This window comes from Antennarius striatus, chromosome 10, assembly GCF_040054535.1.
Source record: "Antennarius striatus isolate MH-2024 chromosome 10, ASM4005453v1, whole genome shotgun sequence".
NCBI lineage: Eukaryota > Metazoa > Chordata > Actinopteri > Lophiiformes > Antennariidae > Antennarius > Antennarius striatus.
Window position 1 is genome coordinate 13,639,623 of NC_090785.1, and position 26,136 is coordinate 13,665,758.

Consider the following 26,136-nt stretch of genomic DNA (forward strand, 5'->3'; position numbering starts at 1 on the left):
TGCAGCTTGTCTAGATTTGTGTTTTTGAGGTCAACTTTTCTTTTGCGTTTGATTCAGCAGTTATGAATGTTGGGCATGGAGCCTTTATGTAAAGTCAGACGTCAAGAGCAAAAACAATCTTAAACTCTACTTTGACTCAACCCTTAAAGTAATGCTGTGAAGGCTGGCGCACTGTTTAAACAAGAACTGATTTGCAGATGTGTCACTTATTAGGTGAGCTATTCGTGGTATTGAATAATTTTAAGATTGCCATAGTTATTAATGTGTTGAAGGTCAGAAAGTCTGTTGGAATGAACTGCTCAAACTTTTCTTGTTGCAAACAACTGATAAATTGTATATTGTTTTTCAAATGAGTAATTTTTCTTTTGCCTTCATTTTTGGGTAATTCTCAAAGAGAGTTTTACTATAACATGATACATTGGTTATTAATACACCAATGAAATTACATGGACAGTGATTCAATCACTTCAGCATATTGATTTATTTCCATGCTTTACAATACAGACCATTTTCAATACATTTATTATACATCAGTATTATATCCTTTGACTTGTAAAGTAAAATGGACCATAAATCCAGTCAGGGTAATGGAAGGAATTGTTTCATGTTTTGTATTTAACAGGTTATTGATCTGTCCTTCTTTCAATCCTGATCCTGTCTTGTGTTCATTGTCTCAAGAACAGAAAGACAGTGAATATCCTGCATCTACTTTAGACACCTTGCAGCAGGATTAAAATTGAATTTGACAATACCAAAAAACATTGAGATAACATGACAGACCTTGCCCTGCTGCGCTGCATGGTGAAACCACCACCACCTCCTGAGGAAGCCACACATTATAGATGAAAGTAGACTTTGATAGAGCCCTGCTTAAAAGCAAACCAAATGGATGATTACTGGCCGGATGTTTCTCCTCGCGTCCACACAGATGAGTTGATGTTAACGATATCCTTCTGATCTGACCTAGGAGGACGTTATTAGACTTTTCACCAGCAACACCTAACAGCCTTTAGCATCTGGCCTTAACACATTTTTCAGGAATAATTCAGTGAACATAATCCTCTATGATCTGCCCAGGTTATGTTTGAGAGCCTTGGATATTACACATAGCAGAATATTTTGCTTTTCCTTTTGCTTGCCGAGGCAAAGCTTTGTGTGCGTCTGAAATGGTCAAGGACACAGCACTCTCAAGAACTGAAGTTACTTATCAATCTGTGATAGACTTACACGGGGAGGAGGGTTTGCTTTTTCGGCGAAGTTTAAAAGCTGAATCACAGAATCTATCATTCAATGACCATTAATTTTCCTGTGTGGCGTGTATGTGATAATTGCTGTTGTATGCTATTTGCCTGCATGTCTTTCAGGGGTAATGAGGAAACCATCTCTCTGTTTACCATGCAGCATTCTGCTGGCACAAAGGAAGACAGGCACACAAAGGACTTTAATAACATCCCCAATATGGACCGCAGCAGGAGAATCATCCCTTAATACAAACCGAGACCTTCTGCTGAAGGAGAGATTTTCAAAGAACTAGCTGCTGATGCACATCTTCTTATTGAACCCCCTCTGTCTGTCTTCACACGGCTGTATCCTATTACTCAGCATGGTGATTTAGTGATACATTAAATATGTAGATCCCCTAAGTACAGCCGAAGAGCCGCATCCCTGGTCCCATGAAAGCTGATCATAGAGCACAGGTGATAAGAGAGGTTCAGCCACACACGTCGACCCCTTCTGTGGCCCGTTGCTGAAGTCTGCTGCACTCCTTTTCCTAATGATAACAGGCAGAGCATTCTGGGACTCAGGGCCATCCCTCTGCATCAGACAGTCAGCTCACTCCCATCCCACTACAGTGGAACTAGCATGTGGCTAAGGGCGTCTACGCCTCAATAAATATGCATCAATGCCTCAGAGAAGATGTAGTTATTTCCACCATTTTGTGTGGGAGTGTAAATTTATGTGCGTAATCCCTGTTTGTTATATCAATGCTCTTGGTCAAAATGAGAATGAATATTCACATATGAGTGCAGTTGCGCGCACACGCACACGCACACACACACACACACACACACACACACACACACACACACACACACACACACACACACACACACACACACACACACACACACACACACACAAGGCCAATCCTTTTAAAGTTGTTAAACACAGATGTACAGTAGCTGTTTAACAATCCCTGCAGAGTAAGCTGCAGATAATGCAACCTCTGAGAAGAGCTTGGACAATCAAGGCCACATATTTGTTAACCTGTATGTTCACTGCAAATACAGCACTTTTGGATTTCTAATGGATTTGAATACATTTTGTAACAAATATTTTTGAAGTGGTAAAAGCCAAGTGACCCTTTTCAACTTCAGATACTTTTCATTTTAAAAGTAACTAAAGCCTACATGAATTTTTGAAAAGTTATGATTGTGGTTTTTTAAAACATCGACAACTTGTGTACAACACTGTGGATTGGCATCCAAGAGATAGAAACTAAAACCTGTGTGAGTCTAACATGAGATGATCAAGGAGGGGGGAAGAAAATCATCCCTGAGAAAAGCAAACCCCACAGAAAGTAGTAATCGCCCACTGACAGCCTGGTGATGTCATTAGATGTTACAGGTCAACTGGATCGCTGGCATTTTTAAATGTGTCTCTGCTAGCTGTGAAACAGAATATGTCCTCATGTCCTAGTAAAACGAAAAGAAGACTCCCACAGGAGATGCTCCATTATTCACTGTCTAAGCAGCAGCCCCCGGGACTCTGTGGCTGGATGACATCACCATCACTACAGTTCATCTCTGCTGACACAAAAGAATCAAACAAAAATAACAAAAATAAGAGATTTTCTGTTCATGGCTTTGATTTAAAAATTATTGTCAAATCAATTATGCCTGTTGAGCTTTTTTCCTTTTAAATTTAGCATTATTAGACATACATCAGTTCAACACATCTAAAAATTACAATATTTTCCAAAAGTTACAGGTACCAGATGTTTATACCCATTTAAGAGGATTTGTGTGTTTGCCTTGGTCATACCATTCAGTCGTCTTTATGACTTTTGGATGAATTCACATGTCGCAGTGTAAACCTGGAATTATCAGGCTACCAAGCTCACTGTATGTCAGACAGAGCTGACAAATCAGACCACATGGCTTCTTCTCAGACTGTTTAGGGACAGTGACGTTAACATAATGATGGATGCACATTGACCACAACTGTCAACATCTTATTGGACACATCACACCGACTCTCAGATATTGTGAGTGTCAATGCTTTACAGCTTTTACATCCTGATCTCAATTCCTTGCAGCCTTCAGCTTTAACACACTCTGCAGCCACTTCCTGTCAGTTTATTTAAAGTTAAGACGGCGTTACAGAGATTATATCCATAATTCACAGGTAATGGAGATTTATGATTCGGCTGCTCAGCATTAGAAACCTAATTTTATGTTTAGAATGTAAAACATTTTATGACCTGCCCAATCTGTCAGTTCACACTCTTTTCATTCAGTGCATGCTTGAAATGGTTTCTGTTTCCTTGGCACGAGCTCTGCTTCCCATCTTCATCAATTTCCAGTTTGATTTACATTTGTCACAACTGAATGTTTTTCAGGTGCCTGATTGCACATAACTCAACTCAACTATTCAAGTCATGTCAAACAGTGGAAGACGAGAATCAACTCATGTTTTAATGTTGTAAAAACAAAAGAGGAACATTATGCCTGCATAAATTACCAGAAATAAATATATAGCTCATTACTGGATTATTATAATTTCTATTATATTTCTTTAATTATTACTTTTCAATACTTTGCACAGTATTGTCATTAAAGTACTGTATATTTACATCCCGTGAAGCGGTGATATATTGCAATTGTTTGTGTTTGTGTGTTTGTTTGTCCATCCATCCACTAAATAACTTCACAACTGTTGCAGATAGAAAGATGAAACAAAAAGCTCATTACTCGGGAGGCAAAGGGGATGAAAATGAGATGATGACCACGACCTTGAGAAAACTATGTCAAGGTCAAATTTCAACTTTTGTACTCATTGCGGATTTTTGGAAGGCAGTCACCTGATACTGTACGCGCATTCTACTGGCTGAAGGCATCCGGAAGTGCGCTATGTTCTGTGAGTCTCGGACTTACGTGAGACACAAAAGGTACTACAGATAGAAGGTGGTTTAATATCAGTATGGGGAGGGTCACAAAAATTAAAATTACTGTAAATAATGAGATAAATAGGTTGTCGCTCTATCATGGAATTCATTAATCACGTGGGGTACCTGGAACACATTAACTGCGAGGAACAATTGCGCACTGTATATTTTTTTAGGTACACATTTGAGATATAATCACAAAACAAAAAGCAACATTTTCAGGAAGCCAGAGGCACAAAAATGTGAATTCAGGGATGTTGCTGTCTCTGACTGCCTTGTTACAGTGTTGAATCTATCTATCCTGTGTTTGAACGCTCTCTAATACTCGGAAGAACTGGATATAAAACACACTGAACACCTGTCACACTTCTAGTACTTCTACTATTACTAATACTACTACTATTAATATTACTATTACTACTGCTATGAGTACTACTATTACTACTACGATTACTACTACTACTATTACCAATACTATTGCTACTACTACTATTACTATTACTACTACTATTACTACTACTATTACTACTACTACTATTACTATTACTACTATTACTACTGCTACTATTACTATTACAACTACTTTAACTATTACTACTACTGCTACTTCTACTACTATTACTGCTATTACTATTATTACTACTACTAGTACTACTACTACTACTGCTATTACTACTATTACTATTACTACTACTACTACTAGTACTGTCATTAGTATTACCACTTCTACTTCATCCAGCCCTGTATACTGCAGGACAAACTCCTAAAGATGCGAGTGGACCCTGGCCTGGTTGCTTGGATCCAAGACTACCTCACCGACAGAACACAGTTCATCAGGCTAAAGGACACCACGTCTGATACTGTGCTCAGCTGCATCGGTGCTCTACAGGGGACTGTCTTGTCTCCAATCCTCTTCTCCCTGTACACGGCGGACTTCTGCTACAACTCAGAACTGTGTCACATCCAGAAGTATGCAGATGACACAGCTATCGTGGGATGTATCAGGTACAATGAGGAGGAGGAGTATAGATGCGCGGTGAAGGACTTTGTTGACTGGTGTCACAGCAACAGCCTGCAGCTCAACACCTCCAAAACTAAAGAGCTGGTCATTGACTTCAGGAGGGACAGACCACAACCCAGACAAGTTCTGATAGGAACGGAGGAAGTGGAGATTGTGCAGACCTATACAAGCAAGCACAGAGCAGGATGTGCTTTCTGAGGAGGCTGAGGGCATTTAACATCTGCAGGAAGCTCCTTTGGATGTTCTATCAGTCTGTGGTCGCCAGCGTCCTGTCGTTCGCTGTGGTGTGTTGGGGAGGGAGTGTGACCCAGGCGGATCTCTCCAGGATGGAGAGCTGATCAGGCGGGCCAGCTCAGTGGTCGGGATGAAGCTGGACCCTCTGGCAACGGTGGCAGAGAAGAGAACCTTGGACAAACTGCTGGACATCATGGACAATGTCAGCCACCCTCTGCACACCGTTACCAACAACCTGAGAAGCCTGAGAAGCCTGACCAGCCAGAGGCTGCGCCTTCCAACATGCAGGACAAACAGACTGAGAAACTCCTTCATCCCCCGAGCCACTAAACCGCTCAACTCCTCTCTGGGGGAGTTGAAGAAGAAGAAAGTCCACACGAGAGCTGAGGGATGACGGAGACAATACAGCAAAAACAATACAAACACTATAGACATTTCACTATACCCATACTTAACCAGGCCTGTTTATTTTATATTTCTATGCCTATTTATGATTTTCTATTTATATATTCTTGATGGGTTATTTATTACTCTTTCTATTTGGTGTTGTACTACTTTCTATGTGCTGGTGCTTTTTGTGTGCTTTTTCTGTGTTTTGTGTACTTACTGTGGTGTGTGCGAAGGAGGAATTAATCTCCCTGACGGAAACTCCTTAAGGGATAAATAAAGTTATACTCTACTCTACTTCTAGTACTACTTCTAATTCTACTACCAGTACTACAGCTACTACTACTGCCACAACTACTGCCACTACTACTACTACTACTACTACAACTACAACTACTACTACTAACTACTACTACTACTGCATTAGTTGGGATGATACCAATATGCGATATACACATCACATTCAAGGTTACTGGAGGAAAACAAAATACAAACAATGTTTGATATGAACATGTGTGAATCTTGGTATATGTTTGCTACATCAAGTGCTTTGAAGCCTTTAAGATAATTGCATTATTTTTGCTGATAAATGTTGTATTTTTATAGTGGAGTCTTTGACTTCATATTACACTCAACACACTACAGGGTTTTTTTTTCCTCTGTGCACTGTAACAACATGAGGAAACGCTGTAATTAAACCAGCATGAAAATGTTGTTCTCCTTACAACCTTGAGTTTCATTATCAACTGCTTGTGGTTGAGAAAAGCTGCAATACAGTTTATTGCTTTATTAAAACATCTGCAACTGCAGGTGAGGCTACAGCTGAGAAGGTATTCTAAGAAGAAATCTTAACACAATTTCTGTTGCTAGTAGTCACTGGCACAATGTTTGGGTCGCTTGTACCAACTTATACTTGTATACACAGTCTTTTGTAAATTTTTTGCACATCTGTCTGTCTGTCTGTCTGTCTGTCTGTCTGTCTGTCTGTCTGTCTATCTATAGATAGATAATCCCTGTTTTATATCAGTATCAGACAAACAATCAATGAATTAATAAAATAATCTTTTGGTCGACTGCAGTTGTGGTAAAGTGCTCAACAAATAAAGATTGGATTGGATTGGAAATAATGGTCAGATATTAAGTAGTTAAGTAAGGATATTACGGTTCACCACAAAAGTAAACAGAATGGCTGATGTTCTCAATTACAAAGATCATGCGTTTGTTCAAAAGCCCAAAAATATCACTAAAGTGAACAGAAAAATCAGCAAAATGTGGAAACATCAAGTTTGCTCTGGAATATGATAAACAATAAATTAATAAAGTTGTCATTACTAAGTTGTTATTTCCTGCTATAAATAACGTATGTGAGTTACAGTACATGTGCAGGTTTCCTATAATAAATTAAAACAGCTCCGCAGCTTGTGTCCTGGACCTTTGAATGATTGACAGGTTAATGGTAGACCTCCATCATCTGGCCTGCTGCACAGTGAGCACCATACGTCTGCACGGGAACTTCAGATCCACGATTGATGGCACACATGAAGTCAGGCTGGAAAAACCCCCCATTTGACTGTTGAGACTAATAATTTAAACTCAATTCATTTCTTATTTGACGGCTTTCTTTTGTTGCAAATTCCATTTCAAACTGAAAGAAACACACACACAGAGAGAGAGAGAGAGAGAGAGAGAGAGAGAGAGAGAGAGAGAGAGAGAGAGAGAGAGAGAGAGAGATCCTAATGTTGCTTTCAGACCGGTAGGCTAAGTGTTTTGTGGACCTATCATCCCCTCATAGACCTCCATGAGTATTCATCATTCCTGTCATTGCAGTCGTCCTGTTTTGATACAGTCCTATTTGGAGGGGGCTACCTGATTTGCTCAGCGCGTCCGTCAAAGCAGTGCGTGGCCCTGCGTCGGTTCGGCTGTGCGCGCTCATAGGTCGGACCGAGGAGGATCGGAGGGGGGTGGGGTGGGGGGGGGAGCAAAGCGGAGTGCGCGCCTACGAGACTGCGCGCTGCTAGGAGGGGGAGAGGTCCAGCTGCGAAAAAAAAAAAAAAAGAAAAGGAGAAAAAACACGCCGTGACAATGGCAACATCAAGCATCTTGTAAAAAAGGTAGATAACAGGCGAAAGGGGGGCGCCGCCAATCGGGAGTTTAAGAACGCGACGTGCCCCTGTTTGTCCGGAGAAAAGAGGCGACATTAGGACATGCTGGCTGCCTTGGTAGCGCGTTTCCTGGAATACGATTTTCTGCCGTAATTGAAAATGGAGCGGCGGGGGACGGAAGAGTCGCGCTGTCTCCATCACTGAGAGGCGCGTCCACCTGCTATTTACTGGAGGCCCGGGCTGCTGCTGCCGCTGCTGCTGCTGCTGCTGCTGGTGGAGGAGGTGGTGGCGGGAAGGGTGGGGGGGGGTGGACATGCAGGGGAAGTGTTTGCATTTCGGGAGGAAAGACGCATCTCTGATACTGTCCAAAGCAGCTGTGAAGTAACCCATTGCGACGAGGGAAAAACGCAGTACGGGCGCACTCGCTCTGGAGGTAGGCAGTGGAATCGTTATTCAGCTGCTATTCAGCGTGTGTTTGAACGGGCAGCGAGCTCTCTCAGGTATGCACAGGACAGTCTGATTTACACACACACACACACATACACACACACACCTACACGCACACACACACACAGATTTATGTTCCCGCTTTGCGTGATTTTGATCTGATCGGACATTTTAATTCAAAGGCAGAAACACACCAAGCATGCGGTGTAAGGAGATGCCCTGCCTTAGTGGGACAACTCCATTCGTCTCCATCGATTACCCATTCCCTGCGAAAAATACTCTCACTTATTTAAAAGCAAAGGGAAGGACCTATTCGCTCGAGGCTTGGAAATTCCGCACAAATACATATACCACGTGTGGTTGTTCTTATTCCAGCCCGTTCACTTGCGCTGTTTGTATGTTTTGAACACAAACAGTGGCCCTGTATGGACGTCATTTTGAGTCAACGCTCTGCATCCCGATCAAAGCTGCCCCAAAACGAATAAAATATGAATAAAGGGGAATAATCTATGGTTCAACCTAATGAATGATTCATGAATGGGCTATTGAAACTCAATGGGATAACACATCTTCTTACAGTAGGCTCCCCTCTACTGTGATGGGGCGAATAAATGATTCATAAATGGTTTATAAGCACAAAATCCTTAAAAAAAAAAAAAAAAAAAAAAAAAATTGGCCTAAACGTCATAATAGCAGTGCATGCTCACAGGTGCAACAAGGCATGAGAGAATATCTGCACTGTCAGGTTACTAGATCAGTAGCTTACTGTGTCTGTGGCGCCCCTTTACAGATGCCTCATGACTGATGTTTACTGGATGTCCCAGTCAGCCACTGAGAGCCAGACCAGCCATGCTGGAGAATAATGAGCCATAGCCCATTAACGCAGCCTCTGCGCTGGGCTTTTTAGAGGTGTTAGAATCAGTTGTTAACTTTGTTTGTGTTAGGATTTTAATTGGATCACATTGTCACAAGCTTGAATTTTTCCTGGCTGAAATTCATTCAATTGCCTGATGAAATGAAATACTTAAAATCAGATTCAGGTGTATTTATTGACAGAACTAATTAATGATCAGCACACAACATAAGCTTAGTGATATGGGAGGGCTTGGTTTGATTTATCTGGGAGGTTTAATTTGCTGATTTTGTATTATTTCTCTAGTAAAAACATTCCAGAGGTTGTTGTGAGCTGTTAGTAAAATTGCCTGTCATTGCCCTCTTCATCTCTAATGTGAAGACAGCACTGGAAACCAGATGGAAGGCCATGCAGTGATTGAGTCAAACAGAGCCTATAAGAGGGCCAAATTGAGTTGACATGTGGATGTGGGAGTCATTATCATGTGTTGTCATGTGTGCCGTCACACCATTGGGCCCTGGGCCATGTGACGTGTTGAGGGGAGAGGACTTCCTTGCTGTGGTGCTTACTTGAGCGTCATAGATGCTGGAAGTAACAAGGGCTACATATCACACACACACACACACACACACACACACACACACACACACACACACACACACACACACACACACACACACACACACACACACACACACACACACACACACACACACACACACACACACACTCGTGGGCAGTCTCATTGTGTGTCCTAAAAGCGCAGTTCTCTGTTCGCTTATGATTGGGTGAGAAATTTGAGCCCGGTGACACATTACAACACCCTGGCTTCATTCCAAAGTAGCAAGGACAGCACTGGAAGGTTTTCTGAAATGTGTTTTAAATGTGTTGTGTTGCAGCAGTCAAACCAGCAGCTTGTGTACACAGTCTCTTATCTTCCCCTGCCCATGTGTGCTCAGTGGCTTCTCCCCTGCTCCAGCCTAAGGCACATGGTGGGCCTCTACAACCACGTCTGAATGGAAGCACGTCCCGCTTACAGAGAACGGGGCTTCCATTCACAGTAATTATTGATTCATTTGCTGATTATTTTCATGATTAATGGATTAGCCTATGTTCCGGTGAAATGCCTAAAATTTACAAAGATTTTAATCCTCTTTATCTAATGCCCAATATGACGTCTTGAAATTGCTTCACTGTCAGTGCTTCTTGACGGCGACTGATTTTATTTCAGTCAGCTCATTGATGAATTGACTAATTGTTGCAGCTCCAATGGAGAATGAACTGAACCTCATCAATCACAACTTTCCTCAGACACATTCACATCATTCTTTCATGCTTCTGATTTGTGATTTTACAGATTTGTTTTACTACAAGGTCTGATGTTTACCTGTAGCTGAATGCAGGCTGCAGCCTTTCCCTGCTAGTGTGATACCCTGTTTGCTCTTACGTGTGTGGCGTTGCAGTTTGCTATGCTAATAGACCTGCTGTAGTGCGGTTGCATCTTGGCTCTATGCCAGCCTATACGTAGGGGCGCACCTTGTCCATCAGCACTGGCTGCATGTTTAAGCACACTGTGTGTGTCAGGTCACTGTATGCAGAGGCCCGCTGCGTCGACTGCAGCCCCGCGTCGGGTCTGTGACATGCTGGTGGTGGCCCAGCAGAGGCAGTCGTTCTCTGAGCCTCTGCCACTGCTGAGTTCAGTAATTAAAGGCGGAGGTGAGGTAGGGGAGAAGACTGGGCTCTGATTGCTTTTCATGTCCGTGAGGAGAGAGCTGCAATGTGTCCTAAGGGACTGAGGCGCTGCTGAGTTCTCTTCTGTCTGCTCGACCCACACCCTCCGCTTCACCACTACCACCGCCAAAATGGGAACATTTCCAGCAAGACGCATTTTATTTAGTCACACACTCCTGACATACTCATGCACGCTCATGTAAACACAGTCAAACAGACACACAGAGTAGATGAGAGGAGCGAAAGCTACATCTGTAGGTGACAAAAAAACTGTACAAATCAACTTTAAAGAATGTTTGTCAGTTTGAGGCAAACTGTTATAGCGTCGTCATGCAATGAGATAAAAACAGAGGAGTCAAAAAACATCAGGATCCTTCCCTTGATGGCTGCTGGTTGGTATTGACAGAGCAGTTGATATGTGGTTGGACAGTGTGTCCTGTAGATGGGAGCGGATGCTGCTGCCTGTGGTTGTTTTGGACCAATGGTCTGAAGTGGAGGGTGTGCTTTCAATGAAATAATGGGGTCACCTTTTCTCTTGTTCTGAACTCATTCATGACAGCTGTCTGATTTTAAACCATCACATCACAGAGATCCCAGTATGAGGCAGAAGTTAGGATACTTCAAGGATAGTGTTTTGAGAAACACACTGAATTCAGAATGCAGAGTCCAGCCATTTTTTCCCCACTATGTTGATTAATTAGTTCTGCCAGGATAATTAAAGAAATGCATTTGGATTTCTCCATTAAGAAATAAAAGTCCAATTAAACCGGGGTCTAATAAACCTCTTTTTGTGTTACGTACCTGATCTCATATGTAGGCTGGTGGCCAATGGGACCATGAGCATGCAGGCTTGACGTTCATAGCTCATTTCCTGCTTCCACATCAGACCCTTATATTGCAGTTAGCTAGATAAAATGAAATTTCCCCAGTTCACTCTCTCTCTCCCGGGTCCCCTTGTATTTCAACTCATGGGATTGTTGAAGCAGATAGTGAGATGTGATGCTGGGAAATTTGAGAAGGATCTGGAAGAGGTTGAGATTTAATACAGTAGACACAGGTGCACTGACATGAATGGTGTGAAAGCAAAATATTCACAACATGTATCGAGAGCAGGAAGCTATATGATGGGGTTGGCTTTTAATTGGTTTCACACAGTGTGCTCCCATGTATTCTTCCCTTTGTAATGGCACACACAGTGGCAATAACAGCACTAACACTAATAGATTCTTCGCCCCTTGTCTAATTTGAACATTGCCTGCGAACACAGTCACATATCCATGTTAGACTGGATGTGTATACTGTCAGGGTCTTGAATGCTGGTATAATAAGCCACCTTCATTAGCCTTATCTTTGATTTGGTGGATAGAAAAAGGGGGCAGGCGAGTGAGATTAAAAAACTGGTTGATGATGAGAAAGAAAGACATAGGGTAAGCTGTACTGTGAGAGAGCAGAAAACAGAGGAGCTGCAGAGGATGGGGGTGGGTGGTGGGTTACAGCTATAGTGGCAAGATTAGAGGAAGGATTGGACAGACAGAGGGAGAGAGGACAGAAAGAAGAGAAACATAGTTACTATATGGTGGGGGTTCAGGGTGCATCCTCCCAGCAAGCTGGTTGGAACAAACAAACGACCGTGAGACAGACAGTGCTGTTTCTAATGGGAGAGAAGCTTGCTGCGCCTTGGATGTTTCCTGTACCTTTCATTTTCTAAATGCTATTTTGTCTGCTCGCCACTTAACAAGGCACCAGTGCCTCAGAAAGGAACCGAGCTTTATTTGCTGCTGTACATAATTACTAACCATTCAAGATTGACTGGCTGTTTGCTCCTCTGAACGATGTTGTGAATTTATGTACAAATATACAAAGATTATATCTGTGAATTTCTTCCTGGTGTTCAAGTTGACTGTTTGAAATTTACAGCACCGCTATTGTTGTAATTCATTTCACTTCAACTGTGTTACAGCTTGAGGACACTGCATCAAAGTGTCCTAATCAAACTTCGGTGATAATTGAATTAAATAGCTATTTTGTCATAAATTGTGATTAGTGCAGAAAGCAGAAAGGCAAAAGCATGTTGAGCAGATGCAATAGTCGTCCTGCAAGATGCAGTGTGTTGTCCAATGGCGATTTACTTTCTATTTACCACAGTGTGCCAGAGGCAAAGCAGAATCCAGTGTACAGCAAATTTGAGCAGAAGTCAAATGAGAAATGTGTTTGAATATCTTTACATAGAGAATGAGAATTGAATTGCATACATGTATTTCAAGCTGTATTTTGACCCGGGTGTGTTGGATGATGTTGCTGATGACACAACAGCATGACTGCTATTCTTCTTTGAGTAATAATTACAATCATTCACACTTAGTAGTCCTTGTCACAGGAGTGGGGCACAATGGAAATAATAATTAGGACTTCTCATTTTAGATGCGTTGCAGTGCAGTGTATAAAGTGGGTACTGTGGCTCTTTGCGGATGTACAGCTGTGTGTTATACACACTTGTTCCTGTGCATGTTTGTTCCAGCACACCCAGTAAGATTCTCCGGTGGTTGCGGCTCTCAGCTTTGCAACTCACACAAAAACAAATGTGTTACTGGTTGACAGCGACACCGTCTTGGCCATGATGATGAAATACCTAATAGTAGCATAAAGACACAGGAAGGTCCAGGATATCTGTTCTGTATTTACTCTGAGCTTGCATAGTGCTGCAGAGCTCAGTGATCTGCTGACGCTCTGTCATGCACAAATAGACATTTTTAACTCACTGTCTCTAACTCACTTGCTCTTCTAACCCATTTCCCCAAATCATCATTCAGCAACTCTGTCAGAATACAGGCCACATATATCAGGGATGATCCAGTGAAATATGCTCCAGAAGGAGTCAAATATGCTCCTCAGTGTAGCTGCTGCTGATAAAAGAGCTAAATCATCATCCGGTCACACGAAGCCTCACAGCTTCTTTGTAATATCTTGTAAAACGTTGGAGTTCAGGACGTATGTATTAGGCTGAATAACTTCCAGGCTATGTTTTCAGTATCAATTTAGATAGTTGAAGTACAGGTAGTCTTCAAAATATAAGCACCATTGGTTCTGAGAGGTTGTTTGTAAGTTCAAATGTTCGTAAATCCTTATTTATTCAATTTCAAACTATAATCTTCATTGGAGGTCATTTAAATACCATTACTACTCTAAATACAGAAGTACTATTACCTAAGACTTACCACAAACAGGACATAAAAACAACACATTGTAAATTTAGATACTAGTACACGTCTTTGTAGTGAGGTTGTTTTCAATTATACTTCGATTTTCAAAAAAAAAAAAAAAACAAACAGAAAAATTACATTTTATTTGACATCAATTCACTCAAATTTATGTCTGTTCATCAAAAATATTGGGAATGTTGGAAATCATTAGAAAACCATTAAAAGCACATAATATCATGTTAATGTCCAATAAATAAGTATGAAAATATATCATGTTAAAATGTGTATGTATAGTTCCAATAACAACCGTTAAGCGCTATTGTTATCAAACATGCGAATCAAATCTATGACTTCCATACCGGATTAGTCGAGGCCTGGGTTAACAATGACCGCCATCGGTGCTGTTGACCTACAGGGAGCTGGTGGAAATTAGACTACTTTTGGTCGAAGAAGGAGAGGAGGAAAGTGTGTTTGTAGGAAGAAAGAGAAGAAGAACGCCATGACTATAGGACTGAGAGTAGGGAAGTTGAATGTTGGAACTATGACAGGAAAAGAGAGTTGGTTGACATGATGCAGAGGAGGAAGGTAGACATACTGTTTGTCCAGGAGACCAGGTGGAAAGGTAGCAAGGTTGGAAGTTTAGGAGCAGGGTTCAAGTTGTTCTATCATGGTGTAGATAGGAAAAGAAATGGAGTAGGAGTTATCTTGAAGGATGAGTTTGTTAGGAATGTCCTGGAGGTAAAAAGAGTGACGGATGGAGTGATGAGTCTGAAGCTAGAAATTAAAGGTGTGATTTTCAATGTTGTTAGTGGGTATGCTCCACAGGTAGGATGTGAGCTGGAGGAGAAGGAGAAATTCTGGTTGGACTTTCATGAAGTGACACAGAGCATACCTAGAAGTGAGAGAGTTTTCATTGGTGCAGATTTCAATGGACATGTTGGTGCAGGAAACAGAGGTGATGAGGAGGTGATGGGCAAGTTTGATATTCAGGAGAGGAACACAGAAGCACAGATGGTGGTTGACCTTGCAAAGAGGATGGAAACAGCTACTGTATAATGAATACTTTCTTCCAGAAGAGGCAGGAACATAGGGTGACCTATAAGAGTGGCGGTAGGAACACACAGTTAGACTACATCTTGTGTAATCCGAAGGAGATCAGTGACTGTAACGTAGTGGTAGGTGAGAGTGTAGCCAAACAGCAAAGGATGGCGGTGTGTATGATGACTCTGATGGTGAGGAAGATGAAGAGGGCAAAGACAGAGCAAAGGACGAAATGATGGAAGCTGAAAAAGGAAGAGTGTTGCATGACTTTAAGGAAGGAGTTAAGACAGGCTCTGGGTGGTCAGGAGGTGCTTCCAGATGACTGAGCACGGAAGAGGTGGAGGAGAAGCTAGAGAGGTGGAGGTTTGTCCTGGAAAGGAGAGGAATGAAGGTTAGCCGCAGTAAGACAGAGTACATGTGTGTGAATGAGAGGAACCCAAGTGGAAGAGTGAGGTTACAGGGAGAAGAGATCAAGAAGGTGGAGGATTTTAAGTACTTAGGGTCAACAGTCCAGAGCAATGGAGAGTGTGGAAAAGAGGTGAAGAAGCGTGTACAAGCAGAATGGAACGGGGGAGAAAAGTGTCAGGTGTGATGTGTGATAGAAGAGTTTCAACTAAAATGAAAGGAAAGGTGTACAAAACTGTGGTGAGACCAGCAATGTTGTTTGGCCTAAAAAACAGTGTCACTGGAAAAGACAGGAGACAGAGCTGGAGGTAGCAGAGATGAAGATGCTGAGGTTCTCTCTGGGAGTGACCAGGAGGGAAAGGATCAGGAATGAGTACATCAGAGGGACAGCACATGTTAGAGGTTTTGGAGATAAAGTCAGAGAGGACAGACTGAGATGGTTTGGACATGTCCAGAGGAGAGATAGTGAATATATTGGTGGAAGGATGCTGAGTTTTGAACTGCCAGGCAGGAGGCCTAGAGGAAGACCAAAGAGGAGGTTTATGGATGTAATAAAGGAGAACATGAAGGTGGTATGTGTGAGAGAAGAGGATGCGGAAGACAGGGTTAGATGGAGGAAACTGATTTGCTGTGGCGACCCCTGAAGGGAAAAGCCGAAGGGGTAAGAAGAAGAAGAAGCATCACTTGTGATTTGTTTTGAATTAAGATTGTCTTACAGTAAGATTCTGTTCCTTATAATTTAATCCTTGAGGAGAAGAAGAAGAAAATACTTCAAGGAACTATCGACCAGTTCTTAAGCGCGTCTAGCAATAACAGTCAGAGTCAGCTGTTGATGTTGAAGATCCACTGTACAGTACATTAGCATGTAGCATGTAGCTTACCTTTGGAGAGACGTAAGAGGAGGAGGAAGGAGGAGTTATTGTGGGGGAAAGGCAGAGTTGTCATCAGGGAGATGGTCACCACTACCACTATCTTCACTAGCCTTTGCTTTATCAGCCATGATGTTAAACAGTAAATTATCCAAGGGGGTACAAAGCCTGAAGCTCTGAGATGCTCACAGAGGCAACAACAAACATCAAGAGGGCCAGGCAAGTACAGTATTGAGCAGTACAGCAGTGCTGCATAGCGAGGGTTGTGGCGGAAAGGGGAACTGCAGGACAATGGTCGGTAGCGTGTATTTGTTCATACAGTAGTACCTCTACTCACGAATGTCTCTACATACGAAATTTTCTACTTACGAAACGCCTCAACAGGAAAATATTGCCTCTAGTTACGAAAGAAATTACAAGTTACAAAAGGTAAAAATACAGTATGGGCTGCTACTCGCAGCTCCCAAAGATTCCTGAACGCAACATTCTTATAGCTGCTTTGTCATTGGCTATTACCTAGCATCTTGGCATCCCATTGGCTAAGAGGGACCTCTGTGTGTAGCTAGATAGGTGTCTATGCAGCATCCTGGTCATTCTGCCCTTGACCCGTGAGGTGTTCTGATAGTTTTACGCAAATATATTAACTATTTGAGTATTTGCTATGGACCCCAAGAAAGTGACGGAGGAAAGAGGAAAAGAATAGACGAAGAAAGGAGTTTTTTGGTCCACACAAACAAAGCAAGCGATAATAGAAAAGGAAGTTTAAGGAGTTTAAGGCATCGCGTGGGTGGTTCAAGAAGTTCAAAAGGGGGACTGGAAGTTACTCTGTTGTTCAGCATGGTGAGGCAAGAGTGCATGAACCAAACAGGGCAAAAAACAATGAGGACAGCAGTTAAAAGGTAAATGACCATCGTTTGTATTCTTTATTCTTTGTTTTTTACATTATGCACAACTCTCATTTATCGTGTAATAATCTAATTGTAACATGTATTTTTTACATGTTTTGATGCATTTTTATGCTTTATAAAACATTTACAGCATTTCTGAATTTTGGGGGGGATTAGAGCATTTGCATGGTAAATGCGTCTCTACTCAAGAAATTTTCTACTTAAAAAATTTCTTCCAGAACCAATTAATTCCGTAAGTAGAGGTACCACTGTATGTCTGAATGTTTGTAAGTCGAATGTTGAGAACTACCTGTATTTAGCTTTGCTGCAAAATATAATTTTGTAGTTTTTAAATAAATACAACATGAAAATATTTAAAGTGGCATATTATTATAGCATATTATGTGGAATGTTTTGATTAGGTCTCAATATAAAAAACATTTGAAGTGCTGATATAGATTGTGCTTTCAATTTTGAGCATTCATCTGTTTTGTTATTTATATTTTTTTAATCATATACGTCCTGTTTAGAATAATTTTTACATCATTTTAAGCTGTACTTTGTTGAAGTAACATTCTCATGTGGCACACATAAAAGACTTTAGGAAGAAAAAAAATTCCTTGGAGTAATATGGTATGAAAAACAACATAAATAAATTTTCATTTGCATCAAACCTCTGGACCAAACACTTCTTAGTCTGATGTTTATGCAACAGGAAGGACTCCCTCTCCTTGTCTACGTTGTCCAGCGATCTCATTCTAGCATGAGAATTTGTACCTATTACTATGACCGCTTCTGTCACTGTGGGCTAAATACTTGAGGAACGTCACAACACCAGGTAGTAACCTTTTACATTCAAATTACATTCTGCATAACCTGTTCCTTTGAGATCTGTCTTTGAGGCGTGTGCCTACAGTTGTGCGTGAGCGCTCATTTTACCTTTTGTATGCACTATTTGGGGATTTGTTTATGATTTATGCATGCAGGTAATTCCATTGAGAGAAACTCTTTGTCAGGGGAGAGCTAGTGTACAGTTTGCATGCATACTTTACAGCCTTATGATCTAATATGTTTAAAAAACTCAGTATCAAAGATGTATGCTTCTGCTGTGTTTGTGCTCCCGTGATGAGGCCTCAGGAGAGGTTGGTAGGATATCTATGTGCACATGGAATGTGTATTAATGATCTGTGTTAGGGTCATTCAGTGGCCCACTGTGCTAGCTGTTAATCCCCTGGTGCGGTGAGTCTACCTGGATTTAGTAACCCCAAATAATTAGCAATAACAAACAGCCGTCTCTCGCATACTCTGCCTTCAAGCACAAATTTGCTGACAGCCTGCCAAGTAGTTGAAAACACAAATGTGTACGTACTCATGTTAACATGCTTTTTTTGTCCCCAGAGCTTTTATGTGGGCATGGAAGTCTGTTTTTGGGTGTGCACAACTCAGTCAGCATTGATATAATAATGAGATTATTAAATTTTTTTTTCATCTTACATTGTTTAAAATTCATAATGAGTGAAAGCTGTTATTTGAGTGCCTTTGGGGAACACCAGTCAGATGACAAAGGCTCCATTGTCAGGAGAAAAGTTAAAAATGTTGTAAGAATTTACACTTTGACTCCATCTCTGGGGGCTTGAGGAAATGTTAATTTAACTTCTCCTAATGAAATGTATTTAAACCTGACTAAGAATTAATTCCATTATTCTTGGAGGCAGCTGGGGCTCTGGTATCCACTGAGACGGCTAGCTGCCGCCTCGTGAGACCATTGGGTTTTCCCATCACTTTTAAAATCAATTACCTTTCTACCTCCCTTGCCTCTCCAACTCTCTCTAAGTACACTTCTCATATTATTCATTAGACAATCCAACACTTCACCTATTACTAACTATGAGCACCTCAACCAGAACTGCAGCTGTATATGTAAGTGTGTTTGACACATTTGAGTGGCTTTCTCTTTTTAGGTGGAGCTATTCGTGTGCACAGATTGTTGTCATTCTGTGATTTGTCGCATCTAGACAATGCTATTTTTTCAGAAGTAAACAGGGAGACAATCTGTGTATAGGTGAGACTTGTTCGCCCAGTGTAACACTAAAGCCACAACAAAGACCCTGCTGTACTGCTGCTGAGGAGTGGCTGCAGCCCAGGGGAGAGATTATGTTATTCTCCCTCATGCGCCATCTCACAAACATCTGACCGCACTAACTGAGGGGAATAAGCGTGGATGGGTTTGACGGCTGCTTCCTATTTTAGTCATCGGCAGGTAGGCGGATGAGTTGAACTGCGGAGGATCTCTGTACAGCACAGTCTTCGTCTAATTAGTTTGTCTAATTATGTCTTTGTACTGGAAATTTCTCAAATTAGTGGTATCGTGCAGAATGTGAGCATGCTCATTATGGTTGTCATGAGAATTGTTGTGGTAGTTGGAGAAGAAACGAGAAAGGGAGAGGGAAAAAAGAAGAGACACTGGAACTAAAAGCACTACTTGGTCCGAAGCCCTTTATCAAACACGAATATCTTGTAATGGCGCGATGTAGTGCTGGGCTTCATCCCAGGAATTCACAGGGAAAATGTTCTTTCTGCCGGTGAAATGCTCCGCACCCCCTCCCCTCTATCCTGTGCAGGGGTGCACCTATTTGTGGCAGTCCACAAAAAGGTCCTCTTTGATTTTCCCTCCTCGTATGTCAGCTACAGGAGTGTCACAGCATCAGGGATGTAAGCGTCTCACATGGAGACACTTTTTGATTTTCTCTTCATTCGAGGTGCCACAGCATCAAGAATGAAGACCCTCATCCTCCCCCCTCTTGCCATCACCCACCTGAGGTTCCTCTCTGGGCCACCAAGTGAGATCAAGCCTGTTGGATTGCGTGCCATTGGCCCTTCCCTCCCTCCTCTCTTTTTGTTCTCTTTCTTTCCCTTGCTCCTTCCCTCCTTTCTTTTCCTCATCACCTCTATCCCTTCCCTCTTCCACCTTCTCCTTCCCCCACTCCTGGGCCCACAATAATTGGTATTCCGAGTGGCAGCTGGGATCCATACAAACACAGCAGACAGAGGGAGAGAATGAGAGAGGCAGGGTGTGTATGTGAGAGAGGGAGAGAGAGAGAAACATGGAGGTTGAGAGAAAGAGAAAGCCAGCAAGTCAATACGCTGGTTCATTAGAGCACTGAGTCACAGTGGCCGCTGCCTTGTTTGTTTGTGTTTGTCCAATACTCTGTCTTAAGCAGAGCCCACCGCCTCTGTCCGCTCGCACTGGCAAACCTGACAGCAACATCCTGGCCGCCTGGCCGCCTGTGATATGGCTTTTCTGTGCCCGGGATTATTTGGGCATACCCGCTTATGGAATAATTACCAAAACAGAAAGAATGTATAAAATAAAGCAAGGTTGTTTTCTTGTGAATCTCCTCCAACTCAAGTCAAGTCTGTACCTACAGTGGTGCCAATAAATACGTAAATTGACATTGGCTCAACCCTGTGTTATTCCGAGATCATGCTGTGATTGAGTTATATTTTCCACGGCTAATAACACTTGTCATATGTCAGCAATATGTGATATTGCAGCAATGATGAAAATAACAAGTTTCATTATGGTGGTGGATGTAAAGAAAATAGAAGAGGTAATTTCCTTAAAATGGAATGTAGAGATGAAAAGAGAGAAAGAGTGGGAGCAGCTCTGTTAGGAATCAAAATAGATGCTGCAGTTATTGAAAATAGGAAAGTGGATGTTCAAAAAAACAAAAAGAAAAGACAGAGGTGTTTTCTCCAGTCGTCATGAGCTGACAGCAGACCACTTTTTGGGATATTGAAAGCGAGAGAGACGGACAGATGGGCTAAGGGAAAGGGCAGAAATGACCCGTTCCTCTCTTCGAGTCCTGTTTACTTTAGAGGAAATAGTAATATGACGATGGTTTTGCAGTTGTTTGGCGGGGGCTGTTGGCTCGCAGGGCCCTCATGGTGCAGAGTGACCTCTCATTACCACTGCTTGAGGGAGCATGAAACAGAGGAGATCACTCCAAAGGGCAGCGGTGTAGATGCGCCTAACCTTTTAAACCATCGGAATACGTCAACCATACAAATAACTCATTAACCTTATCCGTTTAAATCAAAAGCTCCCACTCTTATCCCACACCCCCTTCCTATAGTATTATATTTGTTTAATTGGCCATTCTACATGATGAAAATGGCAAGTCCCTATGCTTTGTGGTGTGGTCAAGGCAAAGTCATGCGATAGGGCAAAAGGGATTTCCCCATTTTTGGCCCTTGATAATTAACAAAGCTGGCTTAAGTTCAGGGGGAAGGGAGACGAGAGATGTTGGGCTGAGGAAGTGATTGCATGTTAGCATGTTGGCGATTCCATTGTTTAGGAAGCAGACTGCAGCTCTGTCCGGCATCACAGGAGGGCATTGACTGGAGGAGTTCAATAGCTCGGGCCTTTTAATCACCTCACTCAGAAGCTGCATTGTCCCAGAGGCCCAGGGAATAAGCGCTGCTAATGCCCCCGTGCATATGCAGACAGCCATTGGCTCCCAAGTTTCTGCAGCCCCTCACAGACCCACACAGCTTCTAATCAATAGGCCTGATTGCCAACAGGGAGGGCGAATGGGCTTTGTTCTCATTTGTCCACAGAAAAGCTTCTCCCATCTTGCCATCTTCTCCTCCACCCAGTTGTAATGTTATTAAGACCAGTGGTTTTACCTGGTGCAGCGTGAACCGGATCCAACGCTGTCACCCCAGAGTTCAAAATAACGTGCTGTAAAGGAAACTTCAAGATTTAAACATCAAGCATATAAAAATTGCTTTTCTCTCCCTCTAACTCCCTGCTATGCAATCTGCCTCCATCCCTTCTTTCTATCCCTCTCTCAATCTGTCTCTGCTTTCTTGGCTGTCATATCTCTTCATACTGTTTAGAAATGCTGTACATTGTGTTACAGGGTTGTGACTGATATCCTGCCAATTTCAGCTGTGGCACATCAGAGAGGCTAACCCCCGCTCCCCCTACTGAACACAGAGACACGCATTAAAGCCGTGACAGTATGCTGCTTTTACCGCTCTCCCTGATTCCATACAGCCTGATTAAGTTTTTCACATGAAAGCTGGGTTTTTATTTATTATTGGAAATACAAATGCAACATGCCAGACTGTCTCGATACAGGAACAACACAAAACACCCCCTTAGCATGGTTTGTGGTTTGTGGATGTGATGCAGCTTCATACCAGCAACAGAATTATTGCTCTGTTTCCAAAGACAGTCTGAGTCTGTTCACATCTGCACAGCAAAAAACCTGCAAACTGTGTTTCAAAAAAATAACGTCAATAATTTTAAAGGGTAAAACAAGACGGAACATTAGAGGTTGCGGGTGAACATTGAGATTTGAGGTTTTTTGATGGGTGAAAACGGGCTGTTGTTTTTTCCCATGCCATCCTCATTACCCTCCAACACATGCAGGCACATTAAAACACTCTTTTCCCTGAGTGACACGCCTCTCTTCATTTTCCTGTATTTTCTCTCTGGCCTTTTCCCCCAAAGCTGCCCTCCCTTTCCAATCCCCTCTTCCTCCATTCTTTTCTCTGTGTATCTCCTTTCTTCTCATTCTGTCCTCTACTACTCCCACTACTCCCCTCCTTTCAACCCACATGCCCCTGTCCTTTGGTTTTGAAGCCAAGCAAAGAAGCCTGTTTGTGAAATAACGGGGGAAATAATTTGTGGCTCCGAGAAGAAAGGGATTTTTTTTTTACTGTGACAGTAATGGAATGGATTTTGTAATGTGGATGAAAAGTGTCATAATTTTTGTCTCTCATTTTGAAAACAAAGTGCTGGTGAAAGATTGTGATTTAAAGAGAAAACTAATGTAAGTTTAATGTGTGATGGATAGAACATAGCTTTCCCTCAGGATCCGTGTCATTACATTTAAATAGGGCACATCACACATCACTCCTATGCATCACCTGTTCTGATGACTCTTACAGCACTTTCTTGTCTTTGTCGTTATTGTATTTTGGTGTGGATTAGTAACGTTGGAAAATAGAAGCAGGAGTTGGAAAATCACAGTTACAGTTTTAGAAAGCGCCATGTGCAATCCATTATGGTCATTTATTGATTGAAAATTCCTCAAAGCCCTCAACAGACCTTCATGCTCTTTATTGAGCTGTTATCAAGGAGTTGCTTTTGTGGTGGCTCAAGAGACCGTGGATGTATTACCAGGACATTTATTTCCTAAGAAAAGAGTTGGAAAGGCAAAGGCACAACACTAAACGCTTGCTTGTTAGCCCCCTTCACAAAACATTTTCATTATGACTCAACCTGATCTTGTCTTATGATGTGTTGTGTATTTTTCACTGATCACAATCTACATAACTTTCATGACTGACCAGTGCTGTATTTTGGAATAAATAAATGAAGAAACCATGGAAACCAAACTCCTTCTCTTGAAGAAATGAAATATTAGAAAAGAAAACCATGACTTTTATTACAAAAATGTACCTCCCTCACCATGATGAATATATCAGGTAGAGACCTTTCTGTGTTAGATTTTTGAAGTCACTTAAAGAATGCCATTCAGTAATCTTATTCTGAGAAAATACGTGCAGTTATGTCACAGGAAAGCGCAGCAGCATGCTCAAGTAGGATTTAATGAAGCGTCTCTGTTTATTGCTTGTTGGCTGAAGAGATGCTGCAAATCTGTTATAATTTCTGGTGATAATAGCTTTTTGTTCTTCAGTGAGAAGAATAGGTGTGTTTCATTTCGCTATGTAGTGAAAGGACAGGCTGAATGATGAGCGATTACTGAACAAGTGTTGATGGCTTTAAATGATTTTTGGCCTGTTGCATGTTGTGAGAGTAGTTTGTTTAGCACTACACCTCTAATACTTCCTTTTTGCTGCTTGGCTTCAACACTTATCCAACAAAAAGGCAAAAAAGAAATAAATGGCAGTAAATATAATATTGGATCAGATAAATAATTCATTATTTATATGTGTAATATTTGACTGATAGTGCAAATAGTGAATGCATGAGTTATCAGGACCTGTAAAGTAATTATGGTTAACTTGAGATGTTTTAATATGGAACAGAAATTCTGGCAACATTAGCGAATATTTGTTGTCTCTGTTGTTCTGACCTGTACGTCGCTCATTCAGTCTGCTTTTAGCTGTGGATTTATTCACTATCAACTTATGAGAATTGGCCTTTGGTTGATGGATACCTGACTTTTTCTGTCTGCTAGTTGCGAACTTTGTTTGTTGACCGGCGCTTAGCAGGCACTGAAACATAGAGTAGTTTATTTGGAGCTTTTTATTTTGAACGATCTGCCCACTAGGGTTGAGAATGAGATCACCTTTGGCTGAACCACAAAGTGATTACCTCCATGTTTGTTGGAGGATATTTGATCACCCAGGTTTGTCGGATTGTCCATCAGCGTTTGTATTGTCTGCTTTGTTGTTGTATTTTTATTGAAGCTGATAAAATTAGATCTACATTTTGTTTCTGCTACTTGTTGAGTTTTGATGTTTTTCATATTTTTTTAAATTTGTCATTGTGATTTGCTTTTTCAGGACTGTAGATTTAAGGACTTGGCAAGTCATACAGAACCAGCATCATACTCAGCTTCACAATGTAATCGTCAGTTTGTGACTGTATCTTGATGTTGACTGAATCTACCCACTGACAAACAGACAAAACTACCAGCAGACAGACAGACAGACAGACAGACAGACAGACAGACAGTACTTTGTCCACCTGTGAGCATGAGGAGAGACAATATGTAATAGGGGGATGTCATTAATCATAGGCGCAGAAGTAGTAAACACTGTTTGATGGTCATTAGAAAACAGTTCCATTACAGAGGTTACCATGTCTAGCGGTTAACCTTCTCCTCTACTTAGAAGCACGGATTTTCAGACTGGGAGGAGGACGGGGAACCTACCTCACTTAGGCTGGAATGTCTCTCTTTAGCAGCTTTTGAATCATTGTGCAATCATCGCGCAACCTTTTGTCTCCCTCCCCCTTTGCTCGTCCTGTTACCTCCTCCATCCCCCCCCCCTCCCTTGTGTCATCTGAAATGTGCCCTGCATAAGTGGAGGTAGCTGCTTAAATGCTGAGAGAGGAGGGAGCAGAGAGGGAGAGTGAAAGTGAGGGCCACGGAAAAGAGAATGAGTCTGGCTCACAGTTAGTGTTGCTTTCCCTCCCTGAGTGCTGCAGCATTTACTCCTCCTATTGCACTCAAGGCCTCTCTCTCTCTTTCTCATATCTCTCTCATACACACAAACATGCACACACATTTGCTCACACACAAACACACATTACACTTTTACATGTATAAATAAGCTAGCTTCAGTATTTTACTATAGGTGTCTGGACTGTTTAAACCATTTTGAGCTGTGCTGCCTTGATGACTTGAGAGGCTTTATTGTCATCTTGTTTTTTGTTATGAAATTTTAATGCAGACACTCATAATTAGGGTGTATTTGATGCAGCTACCAGTGTTATCTCTGGCTGTTGTGTTCCAGTGTTGTTGGGGATGTAAGCAGGGCTCCTGATGCAATACAAGAAATAACTCATGGTCGGGAATAACAACAATTGTCACTGCCAATAAAATGTCAGATAAACTATTATTGGAGCTCAAGGGAAATTTGGTGAGAGTTTGTGTCTGTCTTTAGTGATGGTGTGGTAGTGGGCTTCTTAGCTAAAAGCACACTCCTCTGCAGTGGGATTACATAGCTGTGGTGGTGTCAGCTTTTATCAGCTGTCATTCACACAAGAGAAGCTGGATACAGGCTGCAAGGCCACCACAGCATGGCA

The 26,136-nt window shown here is 41.8% G+C and overlaps 1 protein-coding gene across 1 annotated transcript in view; it reads left to right on the plus strand.

Annotated features, from left to right (window-relative positions):
• Nucleotides 1–8,294: 8,294 nt before the first annotated feature.
• The window catches only part of nexmifb (neurite extension and migration factor b), a 48,330-nt gene continuing 30,488 nt past the window's right edge, over nt 8,295–26,136 (plus strand). Inside the window, exon 1 of the mRNA XM_068326230.1 lies at nt 8,295–8,412. The gene's annotated coding sequence lies outside the window, so the exon portion shown is untranslated. The remainder of the gene's footprint in view (nt 8,413–26,136) is intronic.